A 14,393-nucleotide genomic window follows, 5' to 3' on the forward strand; every position below is an offset into this window, starting at 1 on the left:
GGAACCATCTTATCAAGGTTGCTGTGGGTGTCACATGAGATAACACAGGTTATGTACGCAGATTGTGCCTGGCCTGTGGTAATTGCTGTATAAAGGTTAGCTGTATCAGTCAGTGTTTGCTGGATTATGCTACGTGACAAGCATTCCCTGGATTCACAAAAGCAAAGATTTACAAAATGATTTGCAAATCATTTACAAAGTGATTTGTAAAGATTTACAAAAGCAAAGATTTCTTTCCTTCTCGCATTATGAAGGAGCTGTGGGCTGGACTCAGCTCTTTTCCGTGTATCTCATTTCTGGGATCCAGGCTGAAGGAGCAAGACTGCTTTGCAAAAGGCAACTCTCAGGGCAGAGGGGACAGCTGAGGCAAAAAGCACAGCGTGCCTCTGCTTGCAGTGGCCTGTGTTACTTGTGGTCACATTTCACTGGCCAAAGGGAGTCACGTGACCCGGCCTGACACTGATGGACCACGTAACGGTCATGACTATGGTCAATGGACGGGCCGTGGAGACGTGGAGGCGGAGACTGCCATTCAGTTCAGTTCAGTCGCTCAGTCGTGTCCGACTCTTTGTGACCCCATGGACTGCAGCAGGCCAGGCCTCCCTGTCCATCACCAACTCCCGGAGTTCACTCAGACTCATTTCCATTGAGTCGGTGATGCCATCCAACCATCTCATCCTCTGTCGTCCCCCTCTCCTTCCGCCTTCAATCTTTCCCAGCATCAGGGTCTTTTCAAATGAGTCAGTTCTTCACATCAGGTGGCCAAAGGATTGGAGCTTCAGCTTCAGCATCAGTCCTTCCAATGAATATTCAGGACTGATCTCCTTTAGGATGGACTGGTTGGATCTCCTTGCGGTCCAAGGGACTCTTGAATCTTCTCCAACACCACAGTTCACAAGCATCAATTTTTCGGTGTTCAGCTTTCTTTGTAGTCCAACTCTCACATCCATACGTGACCACTGGAAAAACCATAGCCTTGACTAGACGGACCTTTGTTGGCAAAGTAATGTCTCTGCTTTTGAGTATGCTGTCTAGGTTGGTCATTACGCAGATGTCTTGTCTCAGTTTGGTTTCAGATTGTGGCAAAATGGTGAGCTTTTCAAACAGTCATTAGCGTGCTCCCTTCCCCTTTCAGTACCCTCACCCTCTGCCGGATCCCTCCTGACCCACCCTGCTGCAGAGGAAACCTCACAGGATAAACTCACGAGAGGCGAAAGTCACTGTGTGTCTGAAAGGAGCGCTGAGGGTGACGGGTGGCCCACTGCACGCGGTAGAATTTGGTGCCAGCCAGAAGGTAGCTTTGCCAAGAAGGCCTCCGAGCACCTGGGTAGGAGTACAGACCTGTACTTCCTGAAGAGGACTGATGTTTTAAAAATATTTATTTGTTTATTTGGCTACACTGGGTCTCAGTTGTGGCGCATGGAGTCTCCCCTGCGGCTCACGGGATTTTTTTCCGGTGTGGCGTGCAGGATTTTAGTTGCAGCATGTGAACCCTGGCTGGAACACGAAGGATCTAGTTCCCTGATCAGGGATCGAACCCAGGCCCTCTGCACTGGGAGCTCGGAGTCTTAGCCACTTGACGGCCTGGGAAGCCCTCAGGTCTGCAGAGGATCAGTGGGGCCTGGTTACACCTGGGGCCTGAGTGCAGAGCTGAGCCGCCAGTAGGGCGAGGCCTGCCGGAAGGCTCAGCCCACGGTTTTGCTGTAAACCATGACCCGGACTGTCTTGGCCAGAGACCTGCAAGGCCCCGCTTTGGGAGGGGGTCTCTGAGCGCGCCAGTGGGTCCAGGAGCTCCCCTGCCTATGACCTGCAGTCTCAGGGGGGCAGCCTTGTGCGCCTGTGGACTCTGGGCTGTGCGATTCTGCCTGCTCCCTGCCCCCGCCCTGGAGTTGCCCGCTGTAGTGCCAGGGCCGTTTCCTTGAACACGAATCATGAGCCCCCACAAGGGGAGGTGTCTCCCATCCCACCCAGCACATTTCCAGACCCAGGGAGGAGCTGGTTCATGGCTCTCTTGTGTTGGTGAGCTGGAGGTGCTGGTGGAGGTAAACAGCAGCCGTGACCGTGACGACAGGCGCTCTTCCGAGTGTTTCCTGTGGCCCAGGTGCCGTGTGTGGCGCTTTACACTCGCCATCCCGTTTCACTCTCACAGTCACTACCTGGGGGTTGTTATTGCCCCCATTTTACAGATGGGAGGATTGAGGCTCTGGGAGTCTTGAGTCATTCATTTGGTGATAGATGGAGTTGGTATTCGAATCCCAGTCTTCTGACTCTAAAATAAAAGCAGAAGTGATGCTTCTGGTGGTTAGGGTAAGGATAAGATTGCAGTGGTGTTGGAGAAGACTCTTGAGAGTCCCTTGGACTGCAGGGAGATCCAACCAGTCCATTCTGAAGGAGATCAGCCCTGGGTGTTCTTTTGGAAGGAATGATGCTAACGCTGAAACTCCAGTACTTTGGCCACCTCATGCGAAGAGTTGACTCATTGGAAAAGACTCTGGTGCTGGGAGGGATTGGGGGCAGGAGGAGAAGGGGATGACTGAGGATGAGATGGTTGGATGGCATCACTGACTCGATGGATGTGAGTCTGAGTGAACTCCGGGAGTTGGTGATGGACAGGGAGGCCTGGCGTGCTGCGATTCATGGGGTCCCAAAGAGTCAGACACGACTGAATGACTGATCTGAACTGAGCTGAACTGAAGATTGCAGTGACCTTTGTCCTGATGCTGTGTTAACAAGTAATGAGCAGTACAGACAATAGTTGCGACTGAGGAGTCAGCTCTAAGCCCAGGGCTGGTGGGGAGATAGGAACGAGGGCAAAGCTTCTGATTAACACACGGGGCTCCTGCCACGTGCATCATTTTATTTCATCCTCATGAAACCCTTGCAATGTATACAAAGTTATATATTACAAACTACGTATTTTCTGAAGAGGAAACTACGTACTTTCAGAAAGGGGTAGTGACTTGTCCAAGATCTTAGAGCAAGCGGGCAGCAGAGCCAGGGCTGAAGCTGGAGCTGCACTCGGTGCTGTTGGTGATGAGCACAGTGGTTACACTGTTGTCGGGATAGTGACATAAGTGATGGGTCCTCGGTTACAGTCAGGGAGAGCAGGGGGCAACACAGAGATACCCAGACGCTTACACGTGGCAGAAGCTGCTCCTTTGCACGTAACAATCTGGAAGCGTGCAGTCGAGAAGTAGTGGGCTACTCTGCCACGCCCTACGTGTGCATCCACCTCAGGGCCCAATGTGGCTGCTCCAGCTCCCGTCATCACATCTGCAGCCCAGCAGCGCAAAGGTGACTGGGAAGATGATTAGGTGCTCATTCCTTTTCAGGAACAACCTGAAGGGCGCAGGCGTGATCTTCTCGTACATGACGTTGGCCAGAATTTAGCCATCTAGCCACACCTTGCTACAAGGGAGGGTGGGGATGGGGAATTTCGTGGCATCTGTGGTGGACATGTAAGGCATCACCCAGATCCCCCTTCAGTCTTGCCGATAGTCCTCAGTCCAGACATGGCTCCTGGCTGAAGAGTGCCATCTTGCCTAAGGTTACACCCCCTTCCAGTGGGGAGCTTACAGGCAATACTGGAAGCTGTGGGAATCTCGAGGAATGTCAAGGCAGGTCTCCTTAGGTACGGTGCAGGACCACTGTAGAGAACCATCCCCTCTTCAGAGGCCCTTGTGGGCTCAGCCAAGGCCCTTGTTGAGCTGGCTTTGCATCCAGCTTCTTTCTCTGCCCAATCCTACTTCTTTTGCTTCCTCCCCACAGGTGTCCATGCCGAGGGCTCTCCCCAGTAAACCTGCCCACTTATCTCAGGGTCTGCTTCTGGGAAAACCCAGCCTGCATCCATCAAATACACTCGGGAGCTCTGTTCCAAGGGAAGAAGCGGGGAAGGCCTACTGACGGGCAGCAGGAACACTGGGATCGTGGCAGAGCTCACTGTGGGGCTGAGAGTGTCCGTGGCTGTGATGAGTGTCATCCGTGAGGCTGGTTGCCATGGTGATGGCGGTCTATGCTGGAGCGCGGGAAGCCGTGGTGTTGCAGTGTTGTCCCTTTTCGCCCAGGACAGGCTCCCTGCCTGCTGGACCCCGACCGTGAGAAGAAGAGGACACTCCCTCCTGGCCTCATCTCACGAGTGGGCTCCTCTGAGGCTCCTCTCTCCCCCTCCCCGATGTTCCAAGCGGCCGACGGTCAGTCCGTTTCCACGCGCCTCAGACCCCCGGCCCCTCTCTCCTCTGGTCAGCCTTGAGAACTACCCTGCTCTGCCTGGGGTCTCAGCCGCTGCTTCGACTGCTTCACTCATCCCAACTCTAGGTCCCTCCAGCCCTCCCAGCTCTACTTTCCCGACGACTAACTGAGCCTTTCGGGCCTCCCTGGGGCCGAGACGCACTCACTCTCTCCAGCTAGATTTCTGAGTTCAGGGGCATTTGCAGGGGAGCCCGTGTGCTCTCCTGGGTAACCCAGCCTAGATCCGGCTCAGTGGTGATGGTGGAAAGGTTGGCAAGGTGTGACCGGGAGAGATGGGGGTGGTGTGATGGCAGTGCCAGTGGGCGCAGGGTCTGTGTTGGTAGTGGTGCTCTTGGTGGCGGTGTTGTGATGGTCGTAGTGATGGTGTTGGTTGCATTTGTGACGTCGGTGTTGGTGAAGGTGATGTTGGTGGTGTTGGTGGCACTTGTGATGTCGGTGATGGTGTTGGTGGTGATGGCGGTGATTGTATTGGTGGTGGTGGTGGTGATGACGGTGACGGTATTGATCGAACTGGTGAAGCTGGTGTTGGTTGCAGTGGTGATGCTGGTGGTGGTGGTGGTGGTGGTGATGAGGATGTTAATGCTGGTCCTTCCCTTGCGAGAAGAATGTCTTTGTTAAGTCTCTGATTCAGAGGCCAGAAGCCAAGGTCGCTGGTCCTTTCTTACACCGGCAGTATGTAGGCCCCTCTCTGTCGGATCTGGGTCCTTTCAGATCCTGACCAGAGCAGAGCCGTCCAGGAGGGAGTCGGGTGGGGACGGGGTCCGGTGGACAAAGCTGTGTCTCTCTTCAGTTCCGCGTCACCCACCCCCTTCTCCAGAGAAGGGTGGGTGGGTCTGACCAGGCCCTGGCCCTCTGTCACCGCGGTCCTTCAGGGCCCGGCCTTGGGCGGGTGACACAGAGCAGAGAGAGCCCTGGACACGGAGTCAGAAAGCCGGGTCCCACTTCCAACTTCTGAGTCACTGCAACAAGCCCCTTTGCTTCTGAGCCTCAGTTTCCCGTCTTGTATAATGAAGGGTTGGGCAGGAGCTGAGGGTTTCAGCTGTCTCTTCCGGAGGCACCAGGACTGCCTCTGGGGCAGTGGGAAAGCAGGCCATCCGCACGGGCCGGCCATCTGCACGGGGCTGCCTTAGTGACCTGGCCCGGGCAGGCCTGGTTGACTCCCCACCCTGTGTGTAGCTCAGTCACTTGGGGGATCAGAGGCACCAGAGTGAAGGATTTGGTGGGGCTGCTTCCTTTACAGCCGAGGGTGGGTTCACTCACAGCTGTGTGGGTGTGTTTATCTTCAAAACGGGTCACAAAGAAAACCCCGTCCAGCCTGGCCCAGCCCTGGGCCCCTGGGTAGCCCCTCTGGGGTCGCCCGCCTTCTGGCCGTGCCGCTTCTGTAGTTTATTAACTGCACGGTGTCCAAAGTGCCCTTCAAAGTCTGCATCCGGTCTTGCCACTTCCTTGCTCAAAACAGCTCCCATCCCATCAGAGGGAAGCCCACAGGGCCCTGCCCGGCCTCCCTGGCTCCTTCCTCCTGCCCCCCTCTGCTGGTCCTGCCCCAGTCGCGCCGGTCACCTGCTGCTCCAGCGCAGCGGCCTGCAAGGCCACCTCAGAGTCGCTGCACAGGCTTCTCGCTGGCCTGGGAGACGCGCCCACGTGGCTCGCTCCCTCCCCTCCTCCAGGTCCCTGCTCAAACACTGCCTTCTCAGTTACACCCCCGGAGCCTCCTCCTGTTCCAGCCACAGCCTCCGTCCCGTACACCCGGGCTCCTTGTCTTGCCTCTGCTGTTTCTCCCTCACAGCCTGTATCGAAATCTGGCAGGACGTGTCTTTGCTGCCTTACCTAATTTATCTGTCTCCCCAGGAGAAGGGAGTTTTAAGCTTGTTTCATTCTCTGCTGTAGCTTCAGTGCTTGGGATGGTGCTTGGCATATAATAAGTGCTCGAGAAACACTTGCTGATGAGATTCTGGGCGTTTTCACATCCGTGTTGCACTGGGACCCCAGCACTGCTGAGCGGATTCGAGATGCAAACGCTACTCTGACCCATATGCGGCAGTGGGGGCGGAGGAGAGGGGCTTGGGCTGGGGGCTGCTGTCTCGAGGATGAGACCTGGGGCAGTCACTTGGGCCTGATGTGACGCTGGGCAGGTCAGTGCACCCAAGCTGAGCCTGCTTTTCTCACCTGTTGATGGGAGAAGAAGGATCCATTCTGTAGGAGGATGGCCCCAGGTTCCTTAATAAATTGGTAATGGGGGCCTCCCTGGTGGCTCAGATGGTAAAGAATCCACCTGCAATGCAGGAGACCTGGGTTTGATCCCTGGGTCGGGAAGATCCCCCGAAGAAGGGAATGGCTACCCACTCCAGTATTCTGACCTGGAGAGTTCCATGGACAGAGGAGCCTGGCGGGCCACAGACCACGGGGTCGCAAAGAGTCGGAGAAGATGGGGCGACTAGCACTTTCACTTCCTCTAGGCTCAGGCAACATGAGGGGCCAGGAGCCAAGGGGGAAAGCACTGACGCACCGTCACAGGCCCTTCCCTGGGTTCCCTGGCGGCCCGCTGGGTAAGCCTCTGTGCTTCCACTGCAGGGCTGCAGGTTCGATCCTTAGTTGGGGAACTAAGATCTCACGTGCCAGGTGACGTGGCAGAAAAGTACCCCCCCCCCACAAAACTGTGAATAAACAGTGGCTCCTAGGATCTGATCATTACTATTAAAATCCCTCAGCCCCTTAAGAACTATGACATCCGTGACTTAAAAGGAGGGAGGCAGGGGTAGGGGTCGCCCTAGGACCAGGCTCAGGAACCTGGTAGAAGCTGCCTGTGCCCAGCCTCCCGCACCTCTTGCATCAGCCTCCACTCCAGGCAGGAGGCCTGTGTGTATATGAGAGTTTGAATGCTCAGTCGTGTCCGACTCTTTGCGGCCCCGTGGACGGCAGCCTGCCAGGCTCCTCTGTCCATGGGGTTTCCCAGGCAAGTATCCTGGAGCGGGTGCCATTCCCTCCTCCAGGGCATCTTTCTGACCAGGGATCGAGCCCCGTCTCCTGTGCCTCCGGCACTGCAGTGGGTTCTTTCCCATGTGAGCCATCAGAGAAACCCAGGAAGGAGGCCTGCCAGACCCTTTCAGGGCCTAACTCAGCTCTGTTCTCCAGGGACGTGAAAAGAGCCTCCACCGTAGAAAGGGTAATTCTGGACCTAAGAGGGTGAAGGGGCCACCACAGGGAAGGCAAGAGTGCTGGGCAGGGCACTGAAGGCCAATTCCTAGCTGGCCGCTGGTTCCTGAGGCCTTGGGGACCCCTTCTCCCTGGGGCCTCAGTCTTCCCATCTGTACAATGGTGGACTGCCCGTCTCCTCTCTAAGCCTGCTTCTCTCCCACATTCAGCAGGAGCTGAACAGCGGGAGCAGAGCATGGTGCCAGAGCCAGCCAGGCCCCCTCCCGTCCACCCGTGGCTTCCCGCCAGCTCTCATTCCTTTGCGGCTTCTTGCCTGAGCCACCCCCTCCCCCGCTGCAGCCCCTTTCTCAGGGCGTCGGCTGTGTCCATCCATGCAGGAGACGATGTGCTCTGTACAATGGGCTTGCCTGTCCTGGGCAGGACCTAGCATGTCTCCCATCACTGAGAACTCTCCCTCTATGAGACGGCCGTGCCCCTCTTCCCAGGGCAACCAGTGGACCTCATCATTCTCTGCCTCGGGGCCCCAGCTTGAGTACCGAGCTTCCCAGAGGGTTCTGACCAGGGGCCCCGTTCTAGGCCATGGGACAGAGGGGGTCCCTGCAGCCTCAGCTTGTTCTTGAACCTCGGATCCTTCCAGAAAGTCCGCTGAGGGCCAGGCTCGCTCTCTGAAGGGCAGTTCCAGAAGCCGGCAGCAGATGGTGCTGTTGACCCCATTCCTGGGCAAGCGGAGAGCCGGTGTCTCCTGGGCTCCCGGCTCCAGGGCCTGCAGCGCTGCGGGGGCCTGGGGTCCCCTCTCCGGGGAGGCCAGACTCTCTGGCTCACTCTCCGTCGCCCGTCACTTGTCCTGGGGAAGGGCAGACTCACACACAGGACACACAGAGGTTGCTCCCCTCTGTCGTTCAGGCGCTCAGTCGTGTCCGACTCTTTGTGACCCCATGGACTGCAGCACACCAGGCCTCCCCATCCATCACCAGCTCCCGGAACTTGCTCAAACTCATGTCTGTTGAGTCGGTGATGCCATCCAACCGTATCATCCTCTGTCGTCCCCTTCTCCTCCTGCCCTCAATCTTTCCCAGCATCAGGGTCTTTTCAAATGAGTCAGTTCTTCGTATCAGGTGGCCAAAGTATTGGAGCTTCAGCTTCAGCGTCAGTCCTTCCAGCGAACACCCAGGGTTGATCTCCTTTAGGATGGCCTGGCTGGATTTCCTCTGCCTGGCTGGTGCCAAATCCCTGGGCTGTTTTCACGGATCACGTGTGCACTTCCGTGGAGCACGCGTGGTGGGGGTCCTGCCAGGCGGGGGTGTGAGAGGAGGAGGAGGCTCATGGAAGGGGATGCTTGGGTGGGTTCCTGTGGTCAGCGTGAGTGCAAGCGCGTGTGTCTGTACATGCACACACGAGAGGGGCGGCATGTGGGGACCGGTGCACACGTGTGAGTGGGTGTTGTGTGTGTGTGAGCACTCGTCACCCTGTCCTTCTGGGCACGACTCTGTGGCTGTGTGTGGGGAGGTGTGTGTGTGTGTGGCTGCCCGTATGGGTGTCTTGCACACACGTTTGGTGGTGTGTGTGTGCTCGGTGGGGAATCACGAACCCCAGGCAACCTCTGGGCTGGGCTGACGGATGAGGAGCGGAAGGAAATAAGTGCTTTGAGAATAGCTAGGCTATGGACAGACAGGCTGCAAAGTCCAAGTAACCTCTTTGTTGGCGCCAGAGACGCTGGCCCGGCAAGGAGTGACCCGGGGGTCCTCGAGTTAGGAGGAGGTGGCGCTGTCACCGTAATGTCACATAATTCCGTCATGTGCACGGAATTACGGGTATGAACGGGCCACGTTCATGCACGCTGACACAGGGCCCTTCACACACGCTTTCTCACCGAACATCCTCCTTGTTGTTCAGTTGCTCAGTCGTGTCTGGCTCTTTGAGACCCCATGGACTGCAGCCCACCAGGCTCCCCTGTTCATCACCAACTCCCGGAGTCCATTGAGTCGGTGATCCATCCAACCGTCAACATCCACCTAATGTCCCCCTTTTACAGATGAGGAAACTGAGGATCAGAGAGGCAGAGAAACTTGACTGTGGTCAAACTGGGAGGGCTGGCAGAGATGAGACTGAGCAAAAGTCCCGTCCTAAGACTTGCCACGAAACCTCCTCTGCTCCAGGCAGGCCTGGCTGGCGGGCTGCGATGCTGGTGAGTGTCAGGCGCCGAGCCTGGGATGGGACCCAGGGGCAGAATCAAGGTCGAGGATGGGATAAGGGAAAGGGGTCGTAGACTCCTGTTGTCAAAGGAAGCAGCTTGGGGCAGTGGAAAATTCCTGGCTCTGGGGCAAGTGCGGCCTCTGCCTGCAGCAGGGAGTCGGCCGCTGGGAGCCTCAGTTTCCCCGTGTGCTGGCCCTGCCTGGTTCAAGAAGCCTTGCTGGGCGCCGCCCACCCTCATTCATCCCACGTGCGTTTCCTGAGCCCCTGCTATGTGCCTCAGGCGGTTCTAGATGTCGGAGATGCAGAGGGTAGACATGGCCCCTGCCGCTCACTAGAGCCAAGCTCCATGAGAGACGGGAAAGGAGAAGCAGCGTCAGTGAGACCCGTTCAGACCAAGGGGTGCGCCAGGAAGAGAGGAGCAGGCGACTCGACAGGCAGGGAGGGTGTCTCCAGGGGACGCCCCTGGGGCCGAGGCCTGGGGGCCAGGAGGGAGCGAGCCGGGGCTGTCGGGATGGTGGCTGGAGGTCAGAGCCGGGACTGGCAGGCCATGGCAAGCACTTGGGGCTTTATTCTCAGAACAACCGGGAAGCCACAGAGAGGGTTAAGCAGGCCGGCCCTGAGCTGATTTGCCCTTTAAAGTTGGTTAAGGATCCACCTGCCAACGCAGGCAACAAGGGTTCGATCCCCTGTCCAGGAAGATTCCACAAGCTGCAGTGCGACTGAGCCTGCGCGCCGCAGCCACTGAGCCTGCGCTCCGGAGCCCGTGCTGCACAGCCAGAGAAGCTCCGCAGGGAGAAGCCTGCACGCTGCAGCTAGAGAAAGCCTGCACGGCAACGAAGACCCAGCACAGACGAAAACAAATGAATGAAATTAATGTTAAAAAAAAAGCTTTTTCGAAAGCTGGCCCAGACACAACGCAGAGAATGTTGCCTGGGAGCTGATGGTTTTGCAGAACGGAACTTGCCTACCTGCGGTGGAGACTCTTTGGACCCTCCCTGCACCCGGAGGTTGGGAACGTGGGGGCTGGGGAAGTTGTGGCTTGAATTTGGATCCCGGAGGAAGCCTCCCTCCAGCTCTTGTCCTTCCCATCAGTTCCCTGTGTCCTGTGACTTCCAACTCTTGCCCTGAGCTGGGAATTTTCTGACACCTGGAGATGTTTCCTTCACCACTGTGGATCTTGAGAGTAAGGTCTTCAGGTTCAGACACAGAGTTCAGATCTCAGCTTGTTTCTTATTGGCAGGATGACTTTGGCCAAGTTACTTCTCTGAGAGCCTCAGGTTCCCTGTCTATAAATGGGGCTGATGAAGCTTGTTAGAGCATCAGAGAGGACTGAGGATTGGATGTGAGGGAGCATGCACGGGCTCAGCACAGAGTCAGCCAGGGGGCATTTGCTGTTGCTATGGTGCTGATTACTTAGTCACCTGAACTCCTGGCCTGGGCCCCTTAACTCTCTGAGCTGCGGTTTCTCCACCTGTAGGATCAGACCTGCTTTGAAGGTACAGCCAGAAATCCAGATGAGATGTGGGAAGGCTCGTGACAGAGTAGATACTTGCTTGGAAACGTGGTTTCGAGGTGCCCCAGTTGGCCCACACTGCTCTGAGGGGTGGGGGGACAGGCACCCGGCTAGCTGTGCAGAGAGGTGGCTCCTGGGGTGGGGGAGTGGCCAGGAGTGTGCCAGGTTGGCACAAGGCCCCTGGCCCCCCTCCCGCCTCGGGCTCATCCTCTGCTGCCCTCTCTTGCCAGCCCCCTCCTCCACCCTCCAGTGCCCCGGGAGTGGGCCTTTGGCAGTCTCCAGAGTCCCTCCCTTTCTGATTTGCATGTTTAAAATGTATCTGCAGAGCGCCTTCCTCCTAAGCCCCAACACCCCTCGCTGCCTGCCCGCTGTGTCTGGGAGCTGGGCTGTGTCCGGGCAGAGGAGCCCAGACGAGCATGTCCGCCCGTTTCCCCATGCCAGCATCTTCCGAGGGGCCCTGCTCTTACTGGGGGTCTCGGCTTTGCCTGACCCGAGGGCTCTGCTCACTCACTGGGGCCGGGTGGTGCTTGCGGGTCACAGGCCTGACGCGGCGTCTGTGTCTCTGCGCCAGGCAGGCCCCGGCCCAAGCAATCGATTCTCCCTGATAACTGCCAGCACCGCCCACAGCCCTTCATCGGTTCCCACGAGCCTTTTGGGCCACATCCTCTGGGCCTCACGCTGGGCTGCCCACGCCCTCTCTTCCGGGCCTGGGTATGCTCTTTCCAAATTCTAGAAAGAACCACCGCCTGCTCCCTACCCTACCCTCCTCCTGCTCTGCATGAGGCAAGAGGGCTGCCTCAATTTCTGGTCGCCTCCACCTCCCTCTGGGTTATCTTGCACCACCCACATTGGGCTCCCTTCAACTCCTCGAGGAGGAGGTGCCTTCCCGCCTCCGGGCCTTTGCACACGCTGCGTCCTTCACCAGAACTCCTTGCCAGCAGCTCCCACACAATCTCCTTTTTACCCAGTTCACTCCCACTTGGCATTCAGGTCTCAGCTTAACTGTTACTTCCTTCAGGAATCCCTCTTGATTTCCTGGACTAGGTTAAGTTAGTCCATTCCTCTCCTTTTTATCTTTTCCCCAACCCATTTTTATGCTTAGCCCGCCTCTTCAGTGCCCTGTCCCTCCTGTGGTGATTCATTCGGCACCTGTCCTCCCCGCTCCATCTGAGGGGCCTTGCCTCTGCTTCGTTTGCTTCTGTGTCCCTCTGGCTCACCTGATGGTGCTCAGGAGATGCTGACTGAATTGCGTGAATGGCTGGACGAGTGCTGACGGAATGCAGTCAGACAAAGGCCTGAATCTTGGGCCATGAAAAATCGTCTTCCGTGATCATGGGAAAAAACGCTCCTCCCCAGGTCATCCTTCGTGTGATGAGGTGGCAAGGCCGGGTCAGGAAGAAAAGGTCCTGATGACGGGAGTGGACGTGGTTCCTTGAGGCCAGGGTCCAGGCGGGCTCCTCTGTCTTAGGCTGATGTCCGCTGAGCTGAATCTAAACGTGATGACGGGCGGCGACGACGGAGGCGGTGACGGACGTGAACGGCCACAGGTCTTGGCAGCGATGGTGCTGGTGTTGGCAGTAAGGGTTAGACTGGTGCTGATGCTGGTTACTTTTCTAGGCGGTGAAAAACAATGGCAGTTTTGCTGTGATCTGGGGGTGATGGTATAAAGCATGTTTAAGAAGATAGACTTTGGAGTCAGACCAGCCTGGTTTCCTCCCCTGTTTCTACTACTTCAGAGATTCAAGAAATGCTTCACAGTTTCAGTTTCCTCATCTGTAAAATGGGCACACACCTAAACAGCATATTTAAAAGCAGAGATTTCACCTTGCTAACAAATGTCCATAGAGTCAAAGCCATGGTTTTACTAGTAGTTACGTAAGGACGTGAGAGCTGGACCGCAAGGAAGGCAGAGCACCGAAGAATTGATGCTTATGAATTATGGTGTTGGAGAAGACTCTTGAGAGTCCCTTGACAGCAAGGAGATCAAACCAGTCCATCCTAAAGGAAATCAACCCTGAATATTCATTGGAAAGACATGCTGAAGCTTCAGCTTCAACACTTTGGGCACCTGATGTGAAAAGCCGACTCATTAGAAAAGACCCTGATGCTGGGAAAGATTGAGGGCAGGAGGAGAAGGGGTGAGAGAGGACGAGACAGTTGGATGGCAGCACCGACTCAGTGGACATGAGTCTGAGCAAACTCTGGGAGATAATGAAGGACAGGGAGGCCTGGCGTGTTGCAGTCCGTGAGGTCGCGAACAGCTGGACACGACTTAGCAAAGACAGCAACAGCAGAAAGGGCACAACAAGAGTGTCTACCCCACGCGTGCAGGGCTGGGGCCAGGGCTGCACGCTGGTGAGACGCGGGCATGCAGGCGGAGCTCCGGGCACAGAGCTTGGCCCACCTGGGGTTTCGGGGAAACACGCATGGAGGGCAGTCATGGAGACAACAGCCTCGTGGTGAAGGCCTCCGGGCTGTGGCCACTGCTGAGGACGACCACAGTAGCATTTGTAGTGAAGGCGATGAAGACGGTAACGTTGGTGCCTTTCCTGCCACAGGGGTAGTTGATGGTGGTGAAGTGCTGGTGATGATGGTGACGGAGGGGACTGCAATTTTTAAATTCAGCCTGTTGGTGAAAGGAACCGTGATGTGCTTGGTGCCAGCGTGCTTTGGGAAAAAATAAATAGAACCCTTGATTTTCATGTGAAGTCATCTCAGCCGTGTCCGACTCTTTGCGACCCCATGGACTGTAGCCCCGCCAGGTTCCTCTGTCCATAAAAGCCTCCAGGCAAGAATGCTGGGGTGGGGAGCCATGCCCTCCGCCAGGGGATCTTCCTGATCCAGGGATCTAACCTGTGTCTCTAAGTCTCCTGCACTGGCAGCTGGGTTCTTTAGCATTTGTACTACCTGGGAGGACCTGCTTTCAGGTGTCATCAATAAAGTAGCACACACACACACTCACTCACACACACATTCACACATTTACACACACACTCACACACACTTACACACACTCACACCCTCACACACACACTCACTCACACACACTACACATGCACATGCCCCCACACACACTCCCACACACACTCCCACACACACTCCCACACACACACTCCCACACACACTCCCACACACACCCACACACACTCACACACACATACACTCACAGTCACACACACTCACACACACACATTTACACACACCCCTGCACACACACACACTGCTGCACACACACACTACACACACACACACTCACACACACATACATGCACACACACATTCACAC

This window comes from Ovis aries, chromosome 2, assembly GCF_016772045.2.
Source record: "Ovis aries strain OAR_USU_Benz2616 breed Rambouillet chromosome 2, ARS-UI_Ramb_v3.0, whole genome shotgun sequence".
NCBI lineage: Eukaryota > Metazoa > Chordata > Mammalia > Artiodactyla > Bovidae > Ovis > Ovis aries.